The sequence below is a fragment of the Halyomorpha halys genome, unplaced genomic scaffold (assembly GCF_000696795.3).
Source record: "Halyomorpha halys isolate HHAL.00 unplaced genomic scaffold, Hhal_1.1 Scaffold1349.1, whole genome shotgun sequence".
NCBI lineage: Eukaryota > Metazoa > Arthropoda > Insecta > Hemiptera > Pentatomidae > Halyomorpha > Halyomorpha halys.
The window spans coordinates 9095-18194 of NW_027114947.1; the positions used below are offsets into that span (position 1 = coordinate 9095).

At 31.1% G+C, this 9100-nt stretch overlaps 1 long non-coding RNA gene across 1 annotated transcript; it reads left to right on the plus strand.

Annotated features, from left to right (window-relative positions):
- The first annotated feature begins 3560 nt into the window (after positions 1 to 3560).
- LOC106689395 (uncharacterized) lies at positions 3561 to 8179 on the plus strand. Its single transcript, XR_010844701.1, has 2 exons — positions 3561 to 3768; positions 7620 to 8179. It is a non-coding gene; the product is annotated as an uncharacterized lncRNA (long non-coding RNA).
- Positions 8180 to 9100: the final 921 nt, after the last annotated feature.

The following is a 9100-nucleotide window of genomic DNA, read 5'->3' on the forward strand; positions in this document are numbered from 1 at the left end:
TGATTTAAATGGTATGGGAGGTTAAGGGTAACTATTAAAAAAAAAAAATGATGTTTCTATAAACTGGATAAGATATATCGTATTAATTTACATTATGAATTTAAAAAAATTGTTTTCCATTAAAAATGACACTCCAAAGTGAATAGAGAAATATGATCTTATTCTGTCAAACTGTAGAAGATCGGGAATTGACGGCGTTGAGTTGATAGACGCATCAACACCTTATCTTAAGTCCCATTCACTGAGCTGGTTTCACACATGAGTAGACGTTTGCAGACAAATTTATCTTTAGAAAGGTGACAGTTGACTCCTTGCACCTTAGATTTATTTCTGCTAAGGAATGTCCTAAATGACTATTTAAAATATATAATAGTGGTGGTTTGATATTATAGTTTATAAAATAGTATAAAATATAATATCCAATTGAATTTTATTTTTATAGAAAATTGAAACATCAAGTAGGATTTATATGCACTGATAGAATAAAATGCCCATAATACATTTTTTTGTTTCATAATAGGCCTGACTTTTAGTTAATTGATTTTAAGCTTTTGTTTTCTGTTAATATTGCCCTAAAAAAAATAATAAAGAAAATTATTAGAACAAGAATTATATACAATTCTTATAATACAATAAGAATTATATATACGACTCAGTATATATAGTTGAGTCAGTGTACATGAATTAACTGTATACAGTTAAGTCATTCCACATAAACCAAACACATTGTTGAACATTACTATTTCAAATTTTATTCACATTTCGTACAAAGGAATTTACTAGAAAAAATGGAGAATTTTATGGAGATATGTTCACTCTTTTTTGAGTTGCAGAGCTATTAAATCCTCATGGATGGGCTGAACAGTTGTACAATTACTGCAGATGCTGCTCTCGAGCTAGAGATATGGGATTGTGGCATTTTACAATGTTTCATGCCATTTTGTATGAAATGTAACATTATGTAGGTTTAGATTGGTTAATACTTAAGACTTCTCAAAAAATAATTGAAAATTTTTATTTGTATTCACTTAAAAATTACATATTTACAGATTAATTGTGTTTATGCAGATAGCAGGGTAAAATATAATGCCTCTAAAATTTAATTTATCTTCATTAATGGACGACATTCCACAGAAAGAATCCAACCCTCAAATGTGTATAGTACCATTTAACGCAATAATTGTAATTATTGTTCCTTCACTATCACTCCATGTGCTGCAAAAAATTTCAGATCATCCATCCTTTTGTTTATGGCATCTATGACCTGACTACGAAAATACTGAACCCTAAATGGAACAATTCCATAATTCAGCGCTGGGCAAAAAGTAATTGCAACCACAATAAGAATTGCTTTCTAATTACTATAATTAGAAAAAGAAGAAATAAAATAAAGTAATGATTGGTAATTTAAAATATTTGATGAATAACTGTTGATAAACCACGTTACGCATTATAATGGTCCAAAATTACAACTACTATTCGAACCAAAGGTAATCGGAATCACTGATTAATATATATGCAGATTAACATATTCCAACCCAATTAACTGCTTCCAAATACTTATCTTCCCAGAGCATATGCGATGAATATAATGAAAAGTCGTTTGGTCAGTAAGTTAGTTTCAAAAAAGAAGAGAAAAGTAGTGTGATGTAGTCACTTCGCAACTTGTTAGATTTTTGTTGGGTTGACTCTACCGACCTTGTAGATCTTTGGCAGCTCAATCCAGCCTTTTCACGCCGGCCTTCGGCAATGCTTTCCCGTTTTACTGCATGCAGCTCTTTCGCGTCTTTGTAGATTCCATATGCCCGTCTAGATTTTGGCTTCCCAGGTGGTCTCTTGCTAACTATGGTGGCATTAAGTGTCGTATAGAGACGTCCTGATAGATTTCTCAGTCTCTAGTCCTATCCATCTTAATTTCTTTACCATTCTATCATGAGATATTGACTGATCTCTGCAAGCAGTTCACTATTAGTTCTTCTCCTTTAGGTATTAAGGATCTGATTCCAAATCGCTCTTGAATTGTAGGGAGGACTTTAGGTTCAAGTGCCTGTTAGAACCCAATCTTTGCTTATCAAAAAACATCAGCCATATATCAGAGCTGGATTTATCATGGCTTCGTACACCCTTAGCATCATATTTTTAGAGATTTTCAGGATTTCAGTATGCTTGACAAAGATAAGAAGGCTCTGTTCGCGCTCTTTTTGTTATATAAGTCATTCCTAATGCTGCACCGTTGACCAGATACCTTAAAAGTATTATTATTTCAAGAAAAAATGGATTTCCTAAAAAAAAATCAGGCTTGATGATTATTTAAGATATTAATGAAAACTCAATTCAATATTCAAAGGTAATGCAAGGTAGGTAGAACAATAAAAATAGAGATAAAGGGAATGGCGGACAATGGGATAATATTTGCCGTTGAGCTGAGGAGGAAACTGTCCATTAGCCGCCAGTATTTGCCTTGCGTTACTGATTCCAGATCAACAGGCGGTCCCTGTCCATCCATCCAGCCGCTCGGTGTCGGGCTTTAAATATCAACTCGGCCCGCTAGCTTCAATAAGGGTCCGGCTTATCGCTTTGTTTTGTTTTCAGTTTAATTGGATTTAGTTCGCGAGGATTGTGAAATATTGCGAAATTGTGCTACTAACAGTTTGGTTTGTAGCAAATAATTTTTATATTAAAGCATTCACAAAAAAATATCTATTAAAAAAAAAATCTTTCCGTTATTGGTCCTCTAGTAAGACTTGATTTAGTTAAACCAAACCATATTTCTCAAAAGGAATGTGTGTGTGTCAGAGAGAAGGAGTCTATCTGTGTCTGTATATGTATATATATTAATGATAAAATTCATCTCTATTTGAAATCTGTAATAAAAGAATGTATTTTCAATCAGTATACTAAAAGGAATTGCTGTTTTTTAACATACGATTTATTTAATTTGATCCCACAATAGAATGATGAGTAAAAGATGTAGGACACACACGCCATATTGTTTGTTTTGTTGACAATTTTACAGAAATGGCATGGAAAGAAACATAAAATTAAAAATCTGTTTATTTAACAGTTCTACAATTTAAAATTTTTATTAGCTAGTTTCCAATTCCGTAAACTATCAAGAAGAGGTTATATTTTGAAAACTAAGAGTTTTAGCCGGTTGCAACATATTCCCAATTGAAAAAAATGAAACTTTTATGTGAACTCTGTTACAATCTTGAAGTCAATAAGTTTTAAAAACTATAATTAACCTTATTGTGTACTTAAAATCAATATTATTGGAGTATAATGCGTAATAATTGCAAAAACACATATATTGTTTCGTGACTTTTAAATTAAAAATAAACAATGATTCATACAATTTCGATTCATTTTAGTTCAATAAAATGAATGCTCTTTGGAAGATAAGTAAAGGAGTAAAAAAGAAATTATATTTGGATGGTCCTCTAGTTGACCAGTTAACGCACACAAAAAAGATGTTTGTTAACTGAATAATTCTCTAAATAATGGAATTAAGGTATCAACAATTATATAAGATTCATTAAATCACATGTTGTCAAGATGGAGTATGTTATTAAGTGTATTGCGTTTGGGTGATTTCGAAACAATCAGAAGTATTATTATTGCTAAAATTTTCAAATACAAGAATAATTTGGATAGATATTCATACTAGTTTACAGAAAATGAGTGAACTGACACTTTTGTGAATGCTTCCAAGTTCATCAACAAATTTATAATGTTAGGACTGTCGGTTGGATACTTCTACCTTATATTGTGAGTATACCGAATTCTATAACCCTACAATGATAGTTTTTATCAACAACAGATTTTTCGGTTGGAATTATCTTTCGTAACTGGAACAAATGATACATGATTAAGGTCGAGTTTTTAGTGGTGAGGCGCGTATAGAGGTGCGTCAAAGATGTGAAGAAAGAGGTGCGGAAATCAAGAAGTTGAAATTTTTATAGTGAAGCGCTATTAATAGGGGTTAACATTAAAGCTACTGCTAGACGAGTGTATGTCAAAAAATATTTTATTTTAATTATAGGAAAAATCACTAATTAAAAGTTTAGCCAAATACGAAAACAATATTCTATAATACATTAAATTTGTCACACTATTCAACAAATACTTTGTATTCTTTCTGAGCTCTATGTTCTTAATGGTTTGCATAAATATTCAATCGTTTATGTAAAACCGTGTCAAAGTATATGATGCTCTTGCTTACAAATTCAACTTGGTTTTTCAGGAGAAAAAAAAAATAATAATGTCTTAAATATGTTTAAAATAAAATAATTAAAATTGAACCAAACTAAAGGTGTTAAAGCCCAAAAGTGTATTTTATTTAATTTAATTTAGTTTCATTTTACTTCCAAGTGGTTTCTTTTTTTTTATACAACCATTCAGTCTATATTTTTTTGTAATTAGAATTTATTACGGAAATAGGGAAGTTTGTTGTGGTATACGTGTATAATACAAATACATTGCTGCGGCTCGACATATAACAACAATACATGGGCAATGGGATTACGGCTTGTATACAGACTGATAAAGTAGTCCGGAGGCGAGGGTCGGCCGTCTAGTTTGCAGTCAGAGTCAAGAGGTATCCACCGGCTCACCACTTTTTGAGACCACTAGATTTTGGGGTACGTTTCAAAACCCTCACACATCCAATTTTCAACCAACCTTCATCTTCAAAATCTGGATAACGGCGGATGTTGCGGAGGAGATATTATCCTTAAGAAGCTATCGATATGGCGCATATCGACCCCCCGGCCATCTACTGTGAGTGACATTTTTTATCTTTCATCGACCCTCATATTTTGTCTGTTTTTTTGTTTCCTTATTGTTTTTCTTTCTTCTCCCAAACTGAAATACTATTTTTTGTATAAAGAAAACTGTCTTTATTTTGTATGTACATATATCCAAAGATTTTATTTTCACTATTCACTCTTTTATTTTTTATAACAAAATTACAATTTATTTTTTTAATTTTCATTATTCATATTTTAATTTAATTAAATTTGTGTTTCACTTGGAAAGTTCGTTTTATTCTTTAATTTTCTTTATTATTTTGTTTTGTGATATTCATTTAATGTCCTCCGTATTTTTATTTTTTTGACCCGATCAACAACATTTTTCTCTGGAAAAGAGGTCGGTTTTCCTGTTACGAAACGCCCCTTGCCTTTTTTTTTTTTCAACAAAAGGTTTAGTGAATTTTCTCTTGGTCACTATTACGCAGCTGCGATTAGCACCACTAGACCTGGCGTATTTTAAATTAAGAGCTTGTGCTGCTCAGCGTTTTTTTTTTGTTTTTTTTTTCCGATGAAGAAATCACATGTCTAAACGCATTTTGAGAAATATATTAATTTATAGTAATTTCTGTAACGAAAGAACTTTGTATGACTCATTTCGTTAAAAAAATAAATCCGAGTTTTCCACTGAGCTATTCATATAAAAAACCGTTAATGAGCAACTAATTAATAATTTATTACAAATTACTAAAAGTAGACGGGAAAACCCACTTGAAAAGTTTACATGTACTTGAAATGCTTCTCTAATGCACTTCGGTAATGGCCAATGGCTTATAATACATTAACCTCTAATGCCCTCAAATCTTCTATGGATCAATTCATGCCAAATCAACCAATTTAAGTAGGAAAGGCTGCTAATAAATTTTGTTTTTGTTTTTACTATATTCAGAGAGTCGAAAAATATTACATATTATTGTTTAAAAGTTTAGTAATAGATTGAAATTTTTAATAACATTTCTTCATAACTCCATTTTTTTCATATTATAGTTTTTATAGTTTATACTCCTATAAAAGCTTTCAGGTCTTTTTTTCTTTTTTCTGAAATGCGTCAGTCTTTAAACACAACAATTTTACTCTATTCAGGTATATTGAAACTAAGGGCACATATTCACTTGAGCATGTGGATTGAGGAGGGGGGGGGGTTGAGGAACAATCAGGTATCACGTGAGCACTGAGCTACTGTGAGCACCTCCGTTAAGGAAACTTTTGCTGTGTTCCGTATCTTTCTGATCTGGTGCCTAAATATCAATTATACTTACTATGGTGATCCGAAAATTTTCACCACTTTTTACATACATTAACTTCACTCATTGAAAAACAGAATAGAAAGAGGTCATAGTACCAAGAGGGATGAAATCTCCGGTTTATAAGAGAATGAAACTTTAAGAGTATTGATAAAAACGCAATCAAAACTTAATACATAAGTGATTTGTATAATAGTATATTATTTTGTTAAATTATTTTGACAAATTTCAAATCATTTTAAAAATAATGTGTAAATAATAATTAAAACTTAAGTGAACAAACAGTTTTTAATACTTATTTTTCTTATAGTTATGAATCAAGAAGTTTGTTATTTTGTTCTATAATTTTGATAAGGGTAGACATTTCTCCCCATGATTCTTCATTTTTAGTTATGATAAAATATATTCCTAGAGTTCCACAATATGGGATGATTGTGGTAATATTCTAGGACAAGGCATTATGAAATTATTCCATTTGACTTAAAAAGTATAAGATTAAAAGAAGTGGTGGGAGAAACAAATAAATTTTGAATCAAGTTATATTGTAAAGAACGCAGGATATAAATTAAGGTCGATTATTGAGTGTTGACAGAAAGGAGATGGGGAAGTCTACTTATTCGGACGAACCCCCAACAACAAAGCACCTCTACTCATCTGAGCAGAAATGAGCACGTTCTCACTTTGGTGTATCAGTAGCCCTCAGCTCAAATGGATGTTCAGATGTTCTGACATAGTGCGTTTGCTTAAGTGGATAGAATGTCTTAAATGTCTCAGAAAGGATCCGATTCAAAAATCATAAATCTCCAGAAAGAACTATTTTATTAATTTTTCGTTGAAATTTCATTACTGAGACTTTATTATATATATATATATATATTAAATAAATTTTTTAATTTAGCTGAAATTGTACGATTCTTTAATAGCGCTTTGGTGTTCAATTTGAAAAATTTTAAAATCCGTTGTAATATCTGATTATAGTTCAATCGCTGAGACTTTATTAGTTTTGTAGTTATTTTCTTAATATTGATTGAATTGCAAGAAGTGTCAACAGCATTTAGACGTTAAATCTGTTCAATCAATTACAAAAATACTTCAAAAGGGATCCTTTAACAATCCAACATACTTATGTTTGGTAATTATGTGTAGTGAGTAACTTTACTTCAATAAAGCTTTTTCAACTTAAGATTTATTTTAAAATCTCTAACTAAAAAACTATTGCAGTCCCAGTAATTATATATAAATTTATATAATTACAATTAAATAGAGGCTTACATATGGACTTTAAATGAGACACCAACCTAGTGGCTAAGCGGAAACATTGCAATAATTAAAACTAGTTTATTTAGATGCTAAATTTTTGAAATAAGTTCAAGAAGATTTAACTTTGATGGTAGTTTGGATTCAGGAACGGGTGGATCAAGGGGCTTAGTGGACGGAGGGATATTGTATTTGCTGATTCTTTTATTATGTATGTAAAATACAGATAAATCTAAAGCCTCTAATTTATTGTTGGTTATTTTATATAATGTATTTACATGTTAATAATCACACCACGTGTTTTGCATAGGTACATCCTGGCTGTTTATATGAATACCGGTGAAACTACTACTACTTCGAAAATTATATGTGAGTTATTAGGACCCGTTACTCATTCCAAACACACTGATCCCAAAGTGCTCTCTATGCTAGAGGAAATTTTTGGAAAGGAGGACAAAGAAGCGGTGAATAGAAGTAAAACTCCAATAACCTCTTCAGAAAACATTGTTGACATTTCCACACCGAAATTTCCCAAATCCTCTTCTCCGATGAAAGGGGGCAATCTTCCCTTAGTTGATTTCAAGGGGTCCGGGAAAAAGACAAAGAGTATAATAGACGAACGAAACGAGATGAGCCACTGCTTGAGGTTAGTGAGGCAAGCTCAGGCTAAACTAAAATACTTGTGGGACAAAATATACCACGGCAAATCTTCAGCTGGGAGTGAAATCCAAGTTTTTGGGGTGGAAAAGGCGGCGTCTCCAGGAAACTCAAATAATTTAGAAGTTCCCCTGACACTACAGATAGGAACACCGACTGTGAAATCGTAATTGGATGTCTAATATAATGAATTATACGTTAGTTATGGGCGTATTCAAGTAGTTTTAGCATTAATAACTAAACTTCATAAGTATTAATGTTACTGAAGTATTTTGCATGCTGAAAAAGAACTTTGAATCTACTAGAAAAAAAACTAATTTTATAATTATAATAAACATTTAGTGCAAAAAAATTGAAAAACGTGCAATGAAAATTCAAGAAGTATAAAATTGTGTGTAAAACTCAAAAATCCACCAAAAATCAACTTAAGTGTTTAATTCATTAAACATAAAATTACTATAACATAGAAAGTTAAGTATAAATGAATCACTGTAAACTCGCCAAGTACTCATAACTAAAAAGTTTGACTAAAACTAATACAAGAAATGCCCAACAACCACTACAAAGTAAGAGGAAATAATGAAGGAATTGGTCTCTGTTGGATTCTAAGTTCTAAAAACAACAATGAACGTTTTTACCAACGATGAAGATTGTCTGGTGTAATTTGTTCATAGTTACCCATCCCCACTGATTATTACTATCCCAAGAAAATTCTTTGCTTGTTTTACTGTACCAATAATAATGGAACCAATTGAATTAGTTAAGTTGGACCAGTAGTGAGTAAATAAGATCTGTAACTACTAAACAATTACTGCAATTTGAAATTACAGATATAATATTACAAACACAAATGATAGTAATTGGTAGTTGTAAATACTTCACGAACCACCGTAATTGTGATTCTGACCACTATGTCAATTAATAGTTGAGCCAAAGTAATTGTAATCAATAATTACAACCTAATTTAACTTTAATATCTGATTTCAATCTAATTTAGTTATAACCAATTACATTTTGGCAGAAACTGTTCAGTAAGGAATCAAAATGAACCATGAAAATACAACTAAGGATCTAGAAATATTTAGAGAAATAGTTTAAATTGTTGCTCCCCCGTGGTTAATGGTTAAGTAGCTT